The sequence below is a fragment of the Macrobrachium rosenbergii genome, chromosome 55, assembly GCF_040412425.1.
Source record: "Macrobrachium rosenbergii isolate ZJJX-2024 chromosome 55, ASM4041242v1, whole genome shotgun sequence".
Classification (NCBI taxonomy): Eukaryota; Metazoa; Arthropoda; class Malacostraca; order Decapoda; family Palaemonidae; genus Macrobrachium; species Macrobrachium rosenbergii.
Window position 1 is genome coordinate 11,894,055 of NC_089795.1, and position 18,996 is coordinate 11,913,050.

At 37.8% G+C, this 18,996-nt stretch overlaps 2 long non-coding RNA genes across 2 annotated transcripts; one reads left to right on the forward strand and one right to left on the reverse strand.

Annotated features, from left to right (window-relative positions):
- Nucleotides 1–3,230: 3,230 nt before the first annotated feature.
- Nucleotides 3,231–9,131, forward strand: LOC136835910 (uncharacterized). The gene is made up of 4 exons (XR_010852289.1): nucleotides 3,231–4,456; nucleotides 6,556–6,690; nucleotides 7,757–8,028; nucleotides 8,491–9,131. It is a non-coding gene; the product is annotated as an uncharacterized lncRNA (long non-coding RNA).
- LOC136835914 (uncharacterized) lies at nucleotides 8,955–17,106 on the reverse strand. The gene is made up of 4 exons (XR_010852294.1): nucleotides 17,012–17,106; nucleotides 11,121–13,206; nucleotides 9,268–9,633; nucleotides 8,955–9,086 (listed from the first exon to the last, which is right to left on the reverse strand). It is a non-coding gene; the product is annotated as an uncharacterized lncRNA (long non-coding RNA).
- Between the last annotated feature and the right edge of the window lie 1,890 nt (nucleotides 17,107–18,996).

An 18,996-nucleotide genomic window follows, 5' to 3' on the forward strand; every position in this document is an offset into this window, starting at 1 on the left:
CAAGGTGTGTCTGAAGGAGTGAAAACGCAGGTTAGAAGCAGTGTTGGGTTAACTGGATGGATGCCAGTAAGAGCTGGTTTACGTCAGGGATCTGCTTCAAGTCCATATCTTTTTGACCTGATAATGGATGTGCTATCTCAAGGAATAAGAGATCAATCCCCCTGGGGCATGTTGTCTGCTGATGACATCGTGTTATGCAGCACCAATTGAGGGGTGGTGGAGTCTAAACTATAGCAATGGAGGAAGGTACTGGAAGACGGAGGATTAAAGATCAGTAGGAAGAAGGCTGAATACCTAAGTTTTAATGAAGATCAAGACTCCGAGATTAGTACGGAAGGAACAAGGATGAACTGAGTAGAAAAATTCAGGTATCTTGGTTCAACAGCGGCTGATGATGGAAATTTGGATGAAGAAATAACACACAGAGTGCAGGCTGGATGGGAAAATTGGAGAAAGATGTCAGGTGTCTCGTGCGACAGCAGAATCAACATAAAGGTTAAAGGAAGAGTGTATAAGACAGTATTGAGACCAGCTTTGATGTATGGAGCAGAAGCATGGCCAACAAAGAGAGTGCCAGAGAGGAAATTGGATGCGGAAGAGATGAAAATGCTCAGGTGGATGTGTGGAGTAACAAAAATGGACACGATCAAAAATGAAAGACGAAGAGGAACTATTAAAGAAGGCCCGGTGGTATGGCCATGTGATGAGAAGGGATGAGACATACGCAGGGAGGGGAGTGATGCAGATGGAGGTGCCTGGTGGGAGAGCAGGAGAAAGACCGAAGAAGCGAAGGCGGGTGGATGTAGTTAGAGAAGACCTGAGAGACAGACAATTGTCAGAGGACGATGTGTTTGACTGAGCCAGGTGGAGAAAGGCTGTCAGAAACATTGACCCCACATAGAAATGGGGAAAAGAGATACAGAAAAGAAAGATATATATATATATATATATATATATATATATATATATATATATGAAAGAAATATTTTTTCTTAAAACTGAAGTCCATCAAAAATAAGGAGCCCATAAAAATGCCAAAATGTGGAAAGTAAAGGCTATATTTCAGAGACCAAACCGTCTCTCTCCTCAGGCAAATAGCACTTTTACGGGCTCCTTATATTTGATATATATATATGGTGTCCTGTATATATATATATATATATATATATATATATATATATATATATATATATATATATGTATATATATATATATTATAAGATTACGTGCCACACAGAGATCATTTATGGCAGAGGGTGAATAAATGAAAGTCTTCCAGCCTAGCACTTGTGGAGACGCTCGAGTCTTTCTTGCGCGGGAGGGGAAATATGTTAGAGCGCAGACAATTAAGTCTGTCAATCTGAGATGCCACGAGACCGGAAGCTTGCATCGCCACTTCTCTTTGGAACCTTCTAGAAGCAATTCCTAGTTTTAACTAGTTTATAGGTGGGGCGTCGTAGCATGTAAGTTCATTTGTACACGCAGTACCCGCATGTGCCTCGTGATTAGGCCTTTCCTGTTGTAATGTTTTATTCTGCCTGGAGCTGAGCAGTGGCCTGGACACCTGGTTTTAGACTGTCGTCTAAATGTCGAGTGTTGGAGGTAGACATTTATCACTAATTACTGTTATTATTTGTACTAATGATTTGATTAGTTATTCTTTTTATGTTCATGTTTTGATGGTATGAGAAACAACGTGTCTCAAGCTAAGAAGATATTTTCCCCAACGACCGGAGTGGGTTTTGCAGGTTCTTTAATATACTCAGGACGGGGCTGTCATGACTGACGGCAGATGCAACAAACAAAGGAGGGAAAACAACAAAAACAATAAAATGAGCTTAATATTAATTTATTTACAAAGTTAAGTTATATTTACAAGTGAGTCAGGTCTGGTAAAAAAGATAAAACCATAAGCATAAAAAAAACCAAGAGGCAGCACTAAACAAAATAAAGTTAAACAAACGATTAACGTTCTAAACAAAAGGTAGCTTAAAATTTAAATAAAAGGCAAATGAAAAAAACCAAACATAAGTCCTCCATCGGGCACCAAGACAGCCCTCAGCTGCGTAACAGGGACAAAAACCCAGCAACCAGAATACCCCGATGGAGACGTCAGGACAGCCTCACGCTGTCATCAAAGATGAGCAGCTCGTGGTCACACGACTACTCATGGTGACTTTGCTCCACCGTAGCCGTGCTCCAATTTGTTGCTCAAAAACTCGACCAACGTCGACTCCAAAAAACTGCCTGCTGCTGCTGCTGCCCTACCAGACCCGACTGACGAAAGAAAAACGGCAGCTCACCGACGAGAACATCAAAACAAAAAAACTTGAAGGTAAGGAGGCAGCAATCCACAAAAAGGGAACGAGCGGGGAACCAGCAGTTCCCGCAAAACCATCATAACGTGACACCTCCCCACCTAAAAAAAAAAAAGATTATTTTTTTTTCCAATTAACAACCCGCCAGCCAAAACAGAGCCATCCTGTCACTTAGTGCCATTAGAGTGGGTCGTTATGCAGGTTCTTTAATATACTCAGGACGGGGCTGTCATGACTGACGGCAGATGCAACAAACAAAGGAGGGAAAACAACAAAACAATAAAATGAGCTTAATATTAATTTATTTACAAAGTTAAGTTATATTTACAAGTGAGTCAGGTCTGGTAAAAAGATAAAACCATAAGCATAAAAAAAAAAACCAAGAGGCAGCACTAAACAAAATAAAGTTAAACAAACGATTTTTCTAAACAAAAGGTAGCTTAAAAATTTAAATAAAAGGCAAATAAAACAACAGCAGGCAGAACGAGAAAAACCAAACATAAGTCCTCCATCGGGCACCAAGACAGCCCTCAGCTGCGTAACAGGGACAAAAACCCAGCAACCAGAATACCCCGATGGAGACGTCAGGACAGCCTCACGCTGTCATCAAAGATGAGCAGCCTCGTGGTTACGACTACTCATGGTCACACTCCACCTCTACGTTGCCGTAGCCGTGCTCCAATTTGCTGCTCAAAAACTCGACCAACGTCGACTCAAAAAACTGCCTGCTGCTGCTGCCACTGCCGCTACCTTCGCTGCCCTACCAGACCCGACTGACGAAAGAAAACGGCGGCTCACCGACGAGAACATCAAAACAAAAAAACTTGAAGGTAAGGAGGCAGCAATCCACAAAAGGGGAACGAGCGGGAACCAGCAGTTCCGCAAAAACCATCACTTAACGTGACATCCCCTTTATGCAGTATTTCCTTAATGTGGGCATGAATGACAAAATGGGCGCAGGTGCGCGCCTTAGAGTTGTCACAATGATGGCTTAAAGATGGGAGAAGGTCTCATTGTGGTTCCATAATGCAGTGTTTTAGGGAGTAGTTTATTTGCTTGCATCTTTAATAATTTTCTTCATTTTTGAGTGGTTGCCATAATTAGCCTGTTCACGCTGTTTTTTTTTTAGAATAAATTTTATTTTAAAGGGGATTTAATTTCACACATGCTGGTTAAAAGGTTCCATTTAGAATTGAGAGAGAGAGAGAGAGAGAGAGAGAGAGAGAGAGAGAGACTTTGACTATAAAAGGTCTCTCTAATCCCAGAACTATGGGACAGCGAGACAGCTTCTATAAACAGTCTTCTATAAACACCGGGAGTAAATAAAATATAAAGAATTCCATTTCAGGCGAAAATGACCCTTTTTTACTCAGTTCATAAGGATGGAATTTCATTAAGATGGGAATGGGAGATATAAAGTCCCATTCCAGATATTTTTTTCGATCCCAAAATGGCAAAGGAAGATCATTCAATCCAGGCAAATCCATAATGTAAATATTTTCAGTTTATCTCAAGGAAATTTTTGCAGTTTTTTAGATGCTAAATCTTATAGCTAAATATTTTCTTAAATAAACTGTTGTTCTAATATATTTTGTTTTATATCGACCTCACCACGTAACAACTCCTCGCTGCTGGGAAAAAGAGCGCTGGTGAACTGGTACAATACACATACACAATACCGGGGTCTAAGCGATGTCAGGCAGGGCAGCCGATCGGGACTGCAAAGTCTACCCCAAAAGCCAAATCAAAGTCCTTCAAAAGAAGGCATCACGGCAACCCCATATGAAAATGGGAAGCTGGGAAGAAGATTCTAATATTTGTAAGTGGGAAAGACTCACAAATAATAATAATAATAATAATAATGAGAAGAAGAAGATATTATACAAATTTTATGAAGTGTAAAATTGAATAAATTTCATTTTAGTTCAAAAGCTCACTCCCCAGATGGCACTAAAGTCAGTCTATAATCAACCAGACTTCAGAGTCCATGGAACTAGAATTTTCCAAGATGGCAGATCAACAAAGACTTTGAGAAGAATTGCTAAAGACAATAATTAACTCTCAATTATATTTGCAAGTTAAATCACTGACAGTGAGTGTTAATTACATAATGAAGTGTTGTTAAATGTAATTTTAAGGTGAGTGAAGGTTAATTAAGTTAAGTTACTTTGTAATTTAAGGTGGAATTATGGGGTGTAAAGTGAATCTTAACTGAATTTGGCCCTAAAATAAGCATGGTCAGTTAATGGTCCAGTATTCATGCTATTTACCAAAGTTAATGTTATCAACTAAAGGTGAGTGAAGGTAAATTGTTAACATGTGTGGAGATTAATGTTGAGTTATGGTGGTAAAGTGGATGTTATCTAATCGAATTTGGGTCTTAAATATCAGTTAGGGTAGTTATTGGTCCAATATTCATGTTATTAACTAAAGTTGTTATTAACTGAATGCATTTAGGCCTTAAATAAACGTGCGGTTATTGATTGATCCGATATTAACATTAATCAAAGTTAATGTTAATAGCTAAATGAATTTAGGCCTTAAATATTTGGTGGTCAGTATTCATGTTATTAACCCAAGTTAATGTTATGAACTGAATGAAGTTAGGGTGACAACTGTGTGAGTTTAAGTCTCAAGTATGGCTAAAATTCGTGATATTAACTAAATTAACTTCTGGTAGTTTGTGTCAAATTGGATGTATATTAATAAGAATGTGTTGGGCTAGAATAAAACCAGTTGTCATTAGTTTCAAGTTAATTACACAACTGAATGTAGGAAAAAGCATTTTCATAGTCTAATGTTGTCTAACTTTGACTAGCCTAACCTGGTATTACTAACACACTCATACTTTTGCGTAGTCTAACTTAAGGTGTTAATAATACATCCTTGGTTTTACATAGCCTGATTTGAGGTGTTAATAGTACATCTTATGAGTTAGATTCATCCTATATTAGCTTGACTTAACCTAACCCCAGGTGTCTAATATAGCCTGACCTATCCTTATGACCCCTAGGTGCTTATTTTACCTTAACTTAGCCTAATTTGACAATTGGTTGACTGATTTAACCCAAAATTGACTAAGCTGAACCCCAGGTGTCTAATATAGCCTGACATATCCTTATGACCCCTAGGTGCTTATTTCACCTTAACTTAGCCTAATTTGACAATTGGTTGACTAATTTAACCCAAAATTGACTTAGCTGAACCCCAGGTGTCTTGGGTAGCCTGATGTAACCTATCCAAGCCTTATCTAGCCTAACCCTAAGTGAAAAATATAGCCTGATCTAACCTGTGTTACCTTAGGTACCTCATTCAACTTAAATTCGCTTAACTCAACAATCAGGTGACTGATTTAACCCAAATTTGAATCGGCCCAACCGTAAGTGAACTGCTGTTCAGTAAACTTTGCCAAATTCAGCCCTTTCATTTTAAGTAAATCTTTCCTAGTGAAAACAATTATATTAGATTAATGTTACACAATTTAAAAAATGCATTTTTAATAAATTTTCCATAGGTATTATTCCTTACATTTATATAATTTTCTCATTATAAGCATTGCATTTTAAATCAGTTTTTCCAGAATGTCTTGCTCTTAAGCATTGCATTTTAAATCAGTTTTCCCAGATTTAAACAATTAGTATATTCTAAATCAAGTTTCCCTAATTATAACCTTTCGTTTAGAATATATTTTCCATAATCTAAAAAAATTTCATTTTGAATTGGTTTTCTATACGAATAACCCTCAACTTTTTAATACGTTTTCTGCAGTTATAACTCTTACATTTTAAATATTTTTCCAAATTATAACCCTTTCATTTTGCATAAATTTTCCTTAGATAAAGCAATTGTAATTTTAATCCATTTTTTTATAATAACCCTTACATTTAAAATGGATTTTTCCCATTTATGACCACCGAATTTTAAATGAATTTTCTATAATTATAACCCTTTAATTTTTATTTTCCCTAATTCAAAAAATTGCATTTAAAGTAAAATTTCTGTAATTATAACCATTACATTTCAAACTTATTTTCACTAGTTATAACACTAATTTTAAGCATATTTTTCCTGCTTCAAACAATTGCATTGTAGAATAAATTTTCTGTCATAACCCACCCCAAGGAGATACATATATTTAAATATATTTTGAAATTTGTTTTCGTTTATATATTTATTATTGAGGTTAGCAAAATATTGTTAAAATGATCGACAATGGCCTCATTCAGTTTTTTTTCAGGCAAATTTATTTGGAAAAAACATCACAACATCACGAGGGCCGAAGGAACATCACAGGCTTGATGCGAATTTATGAGGAGGATTTTATGAATACATAAACTAATACATCAATACATCATCTGGTACACCATAATTAGTAAGTGCCTCATTTATTGCAACATATCTGCCAATATCTACAATCTAACACTTGGTTTTATATTCCATTCGTAACCATTTTGAGGTGTAGGTCATTCTCTCTCTCTCGCACACGCATATTGCCAAATATTTTCTCTCTCTTTCACACATATACACATTTTGCTAAATATTTTGCACCCCCCCCCCCCCGCTCCTCTCTCTCTTCCCTGATGGTGTTTTGAGATTCCGACCAAAAATCCCAAAATCGGCAAGATAATCTGATTATTTGTTCCACACAATTTCTTCATCATAATACGGTGTGAATATTGCACAACACCATATAAAAAATTGTACCATAGTGTATGAGTAGTGTACCATTCATATATTGGGAATGAAATACTTTTGAGGTGTGTACTGCACCATGATTTTGCAATAATCTAAGAAAGTTCTTCTGATAAAACCACAACACCGTCATCTCTGAATCTTGTGGTTGGGTGTTACGCCATATTTTGTCAATTCAAAAAAGGCTTGTCATATTGTTTCCTATACTCAAAAGGTCGTGTCTGATATATTTTTCTATGTACAAAAAGGCCTGTATGTTATATTTTATATATTGACAAAGGCCTGTCTCTTGAATTGCAATCTTCAAAAATTCTAGTCTATTATTTTCTGTACTTAAAAATTGTGTATTGCTGTATTTTCTATAGTCAAGAAGGCATGTCTGTCATCATATTTCCTATATTCTAAAAGGTCCGTTTGTTTCGATGTTTTCTATATAAAAAAAAGGCATTATAATTTCTATATTCATAGAGGCCTCTAATATTTTCTGTATAAAAAAAAAAAAAGCCCTTTTACAAGCGCAACATTTAAACAGCAATTTTGGAATGTTTTTAGTGTCCTATGTCATGTTTTGTGAAAAAAAAAAGGTTTTTGTAATTTTTTTATATAAAAAGGCCTTTTATAATTTTGGTCAGAGAGCCTTTTGTTTGTTAAGATGATAAAAAACCGTAGCCTACACAATTTTCGGATGCTTTTACTATGAAACATGACAATGTCTTGTTGATTGTCTAACAATGACTGTATTTCAGGTCAGAAGCTGAAGATATCTAAGCAAGCGGATCAAACATGGCATTGATGCCCCAAGAACTCTCTCAGTCAGGCCTGGGCAGGAAGCGATGCCCTTTCCACCCACCAGAGTGCCATTTCTTGATCGTGTCCACATCAGGAACTCCTGTCTCGTCTACTGATGTCTACTTTTAGGACATGTGGACTGTATCCTAAACCTGACCTGCCTTGCTGTTACAGAAGCGTCACATTGTAATTCATCCAAGGATATCTTAGATGCAAATGTATAGTCCAGGTAAATATACAATACGGGTTTTTTGGCCTTTAGAAACTGTGGTTTCTAAAGTGACATGTGATGAAATTGTTTATAATAGCCAAGCGTCACTAGTATCAAACTTACTTCATATTGACCAGCATAAATTTTAAACTTCATATTGACCAGCATAAATTTTAAACTTCATATTGACCAGCATAAATTTTAAACTTCATATTGACCAGCATAAATTTTAAACTTCATATTGACCAGCATTTTAAACTTTTTGACCAGCATAAATTTTAAAATTCAATTTAAATTTTAAACTTCATATTGGATAAATTTTCAACTCTTGAGCATAAATTTTAAACTTCATATTGCAGCATAAATTTTTTCGTTTGACCAGCATAAATCTTCATTTGACCCATAAATTTTTAAATTTCAATTGCTTGGATAATCAAGTTTCGTTTCGTTTGAAAATCACATTTTCCCTTTTTCTTTCAGTTTCTCGTTGCCAGAGAAGTGGCAGAGGAGATGACGGCACTGGTAAGGCCCGAGAAATATATATGTGGCTGTCCACCAAGGTTGGTGGACAGTCTAACAACACCCGTGACGTTACAACAATTCTGGGCAACAACTTCATTCTTCAGTGGCAGTTTACAAGTGACTCCAGGCCCTTTTTACCTAATAAACGTTCTCTAGAGGAACTATAAGCTTCAGGCACACATTATACAAGCTATATTGTAACAGGGGGTCTTGTACATAGTACAAACTGCTTAGCAGTAAGAAACTTAAGATTTCAAGTTACTGTACAGATGGGTTTATTGCCCAAAAATATGAGTACATATATAGTTTTTATTTTCAAGTTACTGTACAGGTGGATTTACTGCAAAGAATTTGAGTATATATATATTATATATACTGTACAGTAAATAAATTCATTCCGTTACACAAACTTGTCGATGCAACCTCTGTAACAGCTTGCTGAGTGTAGACATATATACACTTCTATTTTCCATTGTACCATGCCAGGGGTGTAGACCTTGCTTCGGGTGTAAATACTACTGTTTCAATTATTCCCAGCATGCAGCATTCATGACCTGTGGAGAGAAAGAGCAATTAAAAAATAAATTTTCTATATCAAACTTTTTTTTTTACTATTCAAGATGATATAAGCAATATAAGATTTTATAATAGACTGCTTATATAATTTATGAAGATACTGGTCTCTTACAAATTTACAGTAGAACTGTCCTGTGACAAACCAAACATAATATATACCTGCCTGTGCACCAGTTGAATGAACACACCAATCTCACAGTGCACTAAAAATGCACACTGCTTTCATAAGACCTCTCTATGATACTCTGAAGGCACCTCTCCTCTCCTCCACAACATGGCAAGTGTTCGTTACGACCGAATTTCCTGCTGCCATACTAAGCTGCTTCAACAGCTAATTTCACCAACTGTCAATAACTGTACTGACTACCCTGGTAGGTTGGCAGAGTGACCCAGCCTCGTTTAGTTTCAGAGAGTTGGTTGGAGAAATCATCTTGGCAACCTCTCTCCACCCCCTCGGGTCCTTTCTCAACGGTGGGACCTCATCGAGGTACTCTTGAACTCACTGATCTTGCTGGTGGTGCTATTCTGAAATCAAAAAATATGTATCAGGTCTTGTACACAAAATGGTAGTATACAGAATGCAGTGGATTGCAGATATAATTACTTATCCCTTTACTGAAAGCAATTTCTAACCTTGACTATACTATCCATCTACTTAATCATTCTCATCAGTTCTACGAGAAGCGGAACAAAATCTAAATCCCTTCTCCAAGAACTGTATGAAAATTGATTACCGATATTTAAAACAATTCAAAAATTTCATAGCTTATTTGACCACTGATGTTTTGCTAAAGCATACGTGATCTTAATAGATTGCTGTTTTGTACATTGCTTGCAAAAAGTCTCGTTATCTGGAACTCTGTTTAAACGAGCACCCTTCCCTTATATACAATCCTGCCAAACAACTCTAAACTCTCCTGTATATGAAACAGGAGTAGTCATCAACTGTATAGCTGTATTTGTGTAGGATATTAGGCAGCTTTCAAGAACGTCTTCCAACAATTGGACAATATTTAAGAGTTATTTATTCTTGAAAAGTATTCTAGGCTCCACAGCCTCTTGAACCTTTCAATACAGCTTTGAAAAAGTTGCTGAAAGCAATAAATATCCCTTCACATACTAATCCAAACATTTTTCAGTAGGTTATCAACTGTTAACTATATTTCAACTCTAAGTCAGTCCTGAACTATAGTTCCTAATTACTGTAACACTCTTGAGGTCACTTGGAGCTATGGAAAAAATTGTGCATTTGTATAAACATCACTAACAACCATTTAGTTCTTTTGAAAGGTCTCTTTTTATTGAATTTGAATGAAAATATTCCCTTCATACTTAGCTGATCACAGGTGTTCCGTAACATACAGTTCTATTACAAATGAAAGGAAAATCGTTTCTTGCACAACTAGTATTTGTATACACCTATTACTAGTGTTACAGCCTACTTCCAGTCTTATTACTTGGTACTTTGCATAACCTGTATATCATATTTGTATCACCTATCATATTTTAACATTTCTAAGATTATGACGATGACTATACACTTTACAGTCCAGGCCAATGACTTCTTGTTTATATGGTTATAGGCCAATTTCACTTTATCTATAGGTTTGTTCGTTTATAAATAGGTTATAGACCATTTTCACTTGATGTTTATAGGTTATAGTAGACCATTTTCCCTTGATGTTGCCATAACCTAGTGACTTAATTAAATTGGGACAACCAAGAATGATCAGATTATTCTTGGCCAAAACACCAACCACCCCTGGCTAACACATCCTTTCCTACTTAGTTAACTCTCAAAGGATCTACTATCCAGTCCCAGCTTGGTTCAGGAAGGATTCACCATGCCCTGGATCCTTACCAGTACATCCTAGGGTCCTTTGACTTAGCAAAATAAATCCTAAACTGGATAAGACACTTTAGATTCAAGCCAGATTTTGGTCATTCATCCTAGGCTGAGCTAACCTACCTTGGGACGTTGCATACCAATACGTTCCAAAATTTTCCCTTACCTTAAACTTGTGAGGTTGAAGATTGATAGCCCTCCAGGGCTCATCTTGCATCTTTGAAAGGTTCGAGTTAGGTTGAGTAGGTTAAGATTGGGCAGTTCTGATGAATAGTGATGAGGTTGGTCCTAACTGAAGATTTTGAATGAAGATTCACTTGGCTCTGCTCCCAAAACTTGCTGTGTATGTTTCATACAGTAACTTCTGTACTGTCAGTCCATATTCTAGCTGAAGTATAAGGATTCAACATCCTCAGATTTTGGAGAATAATACTGAAAAAGATTCAACTTTGAATATCTGATATCCTAATTGATGAAAGATAACAGTTTACCAGTGACACACCTAATGTGATCAATTAGATGAAGCTACAATTCTCAAGGTATATCAGCAGGCACTCAAAATAAACTAAGTTTATTGTAGGAAGCTGGAGATATCATCTCAGAATGGTTGAAATCATTTCGATTTTTAGAAGTTTTTCATTAGATGGTCCCATTTAGGTTGACGACATTCCCTAGTCGTAAAATTATGTCGTTATATAATACAGTTTAATTTTTCTGACAAGGCATTTTTACAAAGGTTTCATATATCAGATTCTCATTGACTATAGTAATATGGGGTGCAGCTACAGGAGAGATATGAGTAGAAGTAATTGGTCCTTGTGAGGAGGTGTACAGCCTACAGAATCATTTTGCTGCGAGTCACATTATGTACAGTACATCATATCTATCAGCAAGCTCACTGACTTGGAACTTTTGAGATTATAATACAACCAATGGCTAATTGATTTCCTTAACTGTATGCACAAGGCTCCAAATAACTTAACAGCTGTAAAAAACAGAAAATTTCAATGTATTTTTAGCAACAGTAAAGAAAGTCTTTGTGCTGTCCTGAGTAGAGTACTGAAATTCACTGAAAATTTTGCTGAAATTTCATAAGTATCACTTATCACCATATTTGGCAAATAAATTGTTCCTTAAGTACAGGATGCAATGAAGTAATATTATATTAGCCTAGTTTTTCAAAATATCCTGAATATGGGATTAATTACATACCCTGACTGTGATGTTACTTCATGATGTGAATTGAGTACTAAAGACTGTCCTGTCCAGTCATAGTTGGATCATGAGTTTTTTTTTATTGATTTTGAATAACGAACTTTATTATCATCTTATGTTTTTACCAGGGCGTCATTTTGGGGGTCCACTTGGCCCCTCAAGACGATGGTTCCCCCAAGACTTGGGTTGCCCCTAGCCTTTGAAATAATAATAATAATAATATGTGGGTGGATGTGGCACACCTTTATTAACTCAATACAGCTCTTATATGGCTTCAAAATGCACACAAGTTTCCAAAAATTTCCCATGGGGCTCACAGGATACCCCCTACCCTCGGCTGACAGGGCTCGCTTCGCTCACCACCCCATCCACACCGTAAGTTCTTAATCTTTGTCCCACCCTAAGAAAAATCTGAAATGACGCCACTGCTTTTTAAGTTTACATGAACCTATCCCCTCGTGAGAGGATCTAAAACAGGTCTTGGGTGGTGGACGGATCCCCTCTGAGGAGTATTAGTACTACGCACCATACGACTTGGCTGTATCGAGCGGGAGAGAGTTTCCATCACTTCAATGGCCCCTTAAATGAATCGCGGCAACTTTAGAATTCGGCTTGTAAAGTCCCCGCTCGACGCGTTCTCTGTGGTGAACATCCCGTTTTCTGTGGTGCCTTCCCATTCGACCTGGGGGCGACCGAACACATATTACCATAATTGTAAATTGTATATTTTATTGTCTTCTCAAATGATCATGATTTACGTACATGTAACGAAGTATTTACATTACGTATCAGACATTATTGATCGCTATGCTTTCTGTACGGTCCTGTCCTGTTTTATAGAGAATCCGTTTGACCTCAGGTCACCTTTCGGGCTCATCATTTCGCACCTCTCTCACAGGCTGAGGTCAGTCATGGGCGTCTCAGGCAGGTCAGTATTGTTCTTGACTTACGACGTCTTTACTTATTCGCTCATAAATGTACCCAGGGATCGCTGGTGGCTTTAGTTCTTATCGTTTATGATATGATGTCGGTTATAACTGTAATTTTGCAAAGAAATATATGAAAAAACAAGAAATATTAGGTAAAACATATATATACCTCGGTAGATCTCGTAAAATTTTTACAACAAATAGATTTTGTTACTGATTTTAGTTCTTATCTGTTATGACATTGCGTGAGCTGTAATTATAATTTTGCAAAATAAAATGAAATAAATTGTTAGAAAAACAGGTATAACTTGGTAAAATTTACTAGTGTTTTGTAAAAGAGGCCCCACACAGGGTTTGTAAATAGTCACTTTCAACTTCCCGTGGAATGTAGGGAAATTCTTTAGAAGTTCTTTTTCTCACACCATGTGCATTTGCATATCTTCCACTTTCCACTAATGTGTTTTTTTCTCAAGTTGGCCAACCCTAAAGTTTGCCCGGCCCCGGGGGGGATGTGGTTTGCAAGGTATATAATTAGCCATCCCTTAAGGGTTAACTTTACACCATCAAAAGAACTGTCAAGCAAGAGGAATGATAGCTACTTTCGGCAAGTTGAAATCAAAGAGAGATTATAACAAGATGGCAGCAAGCACCCCAGACATCAATTAAACCAACTACACAATTTACAATCTCCACTTGCATTGGGAAATGGATGGATGGGAAATGGATGAGAGAGAGAGAGAGAGAGAGAGAGAGAGAGAGAGAGAGAGAGAGAGAGAGAGAGAGAGAGAGAGAGAGAATGTCTCTTTTTAAGATGACAAACTGCATTAACCTCAAATGACACATCTACAAATCGTTGAATATTCCCAGAGACTCAACACAACGCCACCTGACCTCAAACCTACAAATCACCAGTTAAATTGTGGAAGCCATGTTCCCAGATACAATTCCCCACCATCCCCGACCTGAAGAGAATAACATAAATGAAATGAATATCATTTCCTGAAGTCTGATTAACAATGGGTGTGAGATTTCTCGGAAACCATTCAGGATCCGGTTAGTACATGCTTACAATTATTCTCTTACTAATGCTTCGCCTGAATGCCGAATCCTATCAACTATCTACTTAAGCTGTTACTACTTTACTTCTATCGCCTTGCTGATGAAGGATAAAAAAAAAAAGAACATTTATACGCTTAAATCAGGGCCATTATATGGACTGACATATACAAGTTCTCCGAGAGAAACATTTAATCATTTCCTCCATCGATCCTTATCCCAAAGACATACTTTTTACTCTACATTTCTAAGTTATTTCGACAAGGACTGGAGCCTCCGCAGATGTGTAAATTTTCCGCAATTTTCTCTAAATTGTAAATTTGCTTTCAAATCTTATTACTGGTCATCTATGACTCCTCAGGATAGGTCTAAAAAGAAGTCCACGCTCCTTCTCTCTCCTCTAAAGTAGTTTCTTTGTTAAGTCTTGTTAATTTTATCTATTTTGTCAGTATTTGGTCACTAAGTAAGTGTCAAGAAATCACGTCAATCAAAGTGCATATTTTTTTCGTTAGGGGACACTCCAGTTAAGTGTCTCCCTGGTGGGCGTGGCTTCTCTCTCTCTCTCTCTCTCTCTCTCTCTCTCTCTCTCTCTCTCTCTCTCTCTCTCTCTCTCTCTCAGCTCGCGCAAGTGTGTGTGTGAAAAGCTCAATGGGTGATTTAAGTGAGCATATATAACTTTGTAAATGTCAGCACATTCACTCTGTTCAGGATTGTTTTAAACAAAGGTTCGATAAACCTATATAATAGAAATCAAGTGCCTACGGTTCACAAAGACATGCCGGTCTCAAGCATGGAGAGAGAGAGAGAGAGAGAGAGAGAGAGAGAGAGAGAGAGAGAGAGAGAGAGAGAGAGAGAGAGAGAGAGAGAGAGAGAAAACATTAAAATACTTTTGACATGTCAGTTGAAGACCCTAGCTTCGGGAGATTTCCAACTTGAATGTTTATCAGTGCGTGTCGTTAAACCTACCTACCTCTCTCTCTCTCTCTCTCTCTCTCTCTCTCTCTCACACACACACACAGTGAATATTAGGAGCAGGAAAAAAACACTATAGGCCTATAGTGTGAATTAAGACACCCGCACACGCACCAACACTAACACATTTATCAATAAATATGAATAAATAAAAAAATAAGTAAATAAATAATTTATCGACATTCCAGATGTGCACAAATACGACTTATAAAACCGGCGGTCAGTTCTTTGAACTTTTAACAGCAACTCTTTTAAAAACGACGGTGAATTTATATCAACAGCCTATGGTTATTCCACAACAGCCAAAACCCTCAGAGAGAGAGAGAGAGAGAGAGAGAGAGAGAGAGAGAGAGAGAGAGAGAGAGGAAATGGCCAACTCTTAGAGTGGTAATAAAAGGTTAGGAACCACTTGTCATAAGACCTGTGCAGGGACTGAACTCATCAACTGGTGTTGATATTCTACGGGTTAACACTTCCCTCCAAGGTCAAGAGAAAGAGAAGGTCTGCTCACTTCCCCCAAAATCCCCCCCCCCCCTAAAGGCAGAGCCTTCGTCTACCGCCTTGTGACGTCAGCAGATGAATTGCCGTAACGAGCAGGTAACCTCTATAAGAGACCGTTGTCGCCAAAAACAAAGGCAAATATTCAAAACAAAATTCTTCTGGGTGAAATACCAAAGCGATCTTTCACTAATTACAGAGTACTTTCCCCAGGAACTCGAAATCTAGCCCCAACCCTCCCCCACCCCAAAAAACGGGTCACTAGAAGAAAAATGACCAAAGCAGAAAGGCTGTTATATAATCACAGATGTCACTGAATTGTCGCCCCTGACAAAGTGAACTAATATGGCGCTGCATTTTAAACGCCGACAATTATTTAATTCTTTTTCGTTTTTGCTCACTGCCGGCCATACTGAAAGACAAGACCCCCACCCCACCAAACCCCCAACCAACGTCACCCAGAGTATCTCTAATTGAGATGCCTTGCAAGGCTTGATAATGTAGAACCTCATTGCAATGTCAATTGACAGAATTCAGCCATTTTTGCATGAAAAACTATTTCGAGTTTTTCATGCAAAAATGGCTAAGGAAATGATAGGGCACCAAAGAACTTAACAATACCAAGCTAACGTACCCTAGGGGTAAAATTTCCTGGTTACAATTTTGCCGTGTTAGCTATGGGGTGGGGGGCCTGTAATGTCTCACCTTATAAATCGTAATTTAATTATTGTTCTCTTCTCAAGCATTTGCAAAGGTCACGTAACGAGAAGAAATTTGTTGTTTTGATGTGTTCTACCCAAGAAAAATGTAAATTATAAAGTGGGAGGTGGCTGGAGCCCTCCGAAAAATGACCGAAACCATTCAAGAGAGAAAAAGCGGAAGAAAGAGAGGGAAATCCCAACAGCAGGCTCGTGTACAGGCTGACTTGTGGGTCTGGCCGCTGTGCCATGCTTCCGTGCAAGCACTGAATGCAGAAGAGTGCTTGCAGTTCGCGTAAACGTACTTATAAAAGGAAAAAACTAAGAGTGCACTGGGACACGAAATCTACTTCTCTGTCACTTGACCAAAGTCCTGACAATAATCACTGACTACTTCAGAGCACAGACTGATTCAATGAATCAGCCTTAAATCGCAAATTACTCTATTTCACGGTCGGAATTTCATGCCTCTTAAAGGTTTCCTCAAGCAGATTTTCACCTTATTTGATTGCAGTTTACCAGCCAGAAACGACAGTAGTCACTGGTCTCTGTGGAGCTCTGTGGGGGTAGGGAGCCCTACCCAGTCAATTCTAAATACGTTGCTCATTAATTAACCTTCAGGCGGATTAACTCGCCAGATTTTAACCTAAAAAGCTGCGCAGAATCGCTAACAAGGAAAGGCCACTTACTAGAAAATATTAGAAGAAGCCGTCACCGTGAAAACAGCAGACAGATCAAACTATCATCTCTCCAACATGGCTGCCTGAGGTCAACTGCTCAAGGAGACAACAAGGGCACAGCCACCAAGAGTTTCTCTTGGCCAATCCTCCACCACATCCAAGAAAGAAACCCATTTCCATCGCTTTCTCTCATTGGCTGAAGTTTGAACCTTTGGCCAATGGATGGAAGGCTTTGAAAGGAGCTGGTGAGAGCCTGATATAACAGACTTCAACGCTTCTTCTTCTCTTGGGATCGTCGTCAGTCGTCTCCAGTGTCAAATGAACGTTGTTCCTTCAACAAACAGATGTAGAAAGAGTTGTGGAAAAGAATAAGTGACAATTGGATTCGTTCAGCATATTAGGTTGGGCTGCTATGGAATTTCTACCCCCTTTATTGGGAGTAGTACAGTATTCCCCCTCAGGCAGCGCGGGGGTTGGGTTGTTTTTGGGGGCGGGGGAGCAGGAACCTGACAACTGAACACAATGTGCTTGAGGAATCTCGCACGTGAGAAAAATATTAAGAATTATCTGTTGATAATACCCATAGACTAAAGATTAAAGATATATATATATATATATATATATATATATATATATATATATATATATATTATCAGTAGATCAAGCCTGTACCGATGTGGGGGGTGGGTGTCGAACGACCCTCCCCCACCCCGAAATTCCCGGAAGCCCATATTTTCTGTGACTACCCTTCTCACTGAACTGTACTTAATAAAGAAATAAATAATCTTTTGTTTTTTTGACAAGTCTTCTTTTATAAATTTTGTTATGAAACATATATATATATATATATATATATATATATATATATATATATATATATATATATATTTGCTTTAATTTACTACTTTCCGGTTCTTCATTCCATATTTTTTGCCACTTATTTTTATGTGTTATATAATCATTAACTAATAGGTATATTCATATTTGATCTTGTCATACATTCTGCTTCTTTAGCTCCCTTATCGGCCTCTTCGTTTCCTCTGATCCCTACTATAGAGGGATGAATAAATTTGTTTGTATTTAGCATTTCCCAACGTTTCGTGAGAGAGAGAGAGAGTGAGTGTAATTGTCGTTAGTGCGTGCTTCGGTTGTTGGAAGAGGGATGAGGTCGTTAGTTCGTTTACGGTGCTGTCTGTCTGTGCAAATGTCGAGGGAGTTTTTTTTTCGGTTTTGAGTGAGTCTTGAGCTGAGTTCTGTGCAAGGCGGACGTTGATGGTGGATTACTGTATGTTTCGCGAGTCGCGTGTTTTCCGTTGGATGTCACTGTTGTCTGTGCATGCGTCTCTTTCTTTTTGCTCGTTTTTCGGTTTTGTTCGTGTAATTTTGTCAACTGTGTTGGCGACCGTGGACACCTTCATCCATCTCCCAGCAGCCGAGGATCAGAGTGAGTGTTGTATGTGGTTATATGTTCGGTGTATTGCTTTTGTGTTTTTTTAAATTCCGCCACACTACGTGGGCAGGGATCCAACATATTTCAGTATTTTTTCCATTATCATTCAACTTATGGATTGAAAACCTAATTTGTTGTACAACATTATTTTTTGGATTGTCACTTCGAATGGCTTCAGTGGCGCTTCTAAAGTTTCTAAAAATCACATAATTATTACACGAGGCTGTGAGAGAGGTGCGAAGTAATGAGCAGGGGGACAAGTACTGCTGATTTATTCATGAAAACTATAACTGCTTATTAAGCGGGATGCGGACGTCTGCGTAGTTCGCAGAGACCGCCGGTACAAAGACTCACAGGTGACCTGAGGTCAAACTAGTTCCTTCAAAAACAGGACAGGTTCACACAGCGAACATAGTGATAAACAATGTCTGACACACGAAATAAATAACTTGTTACTTGTACACAATACATGATTACTTAGAAAGACGACATATACACAGTTTACAGTTATGGTGATAAATATATATTCCGATCGACCTTAGGT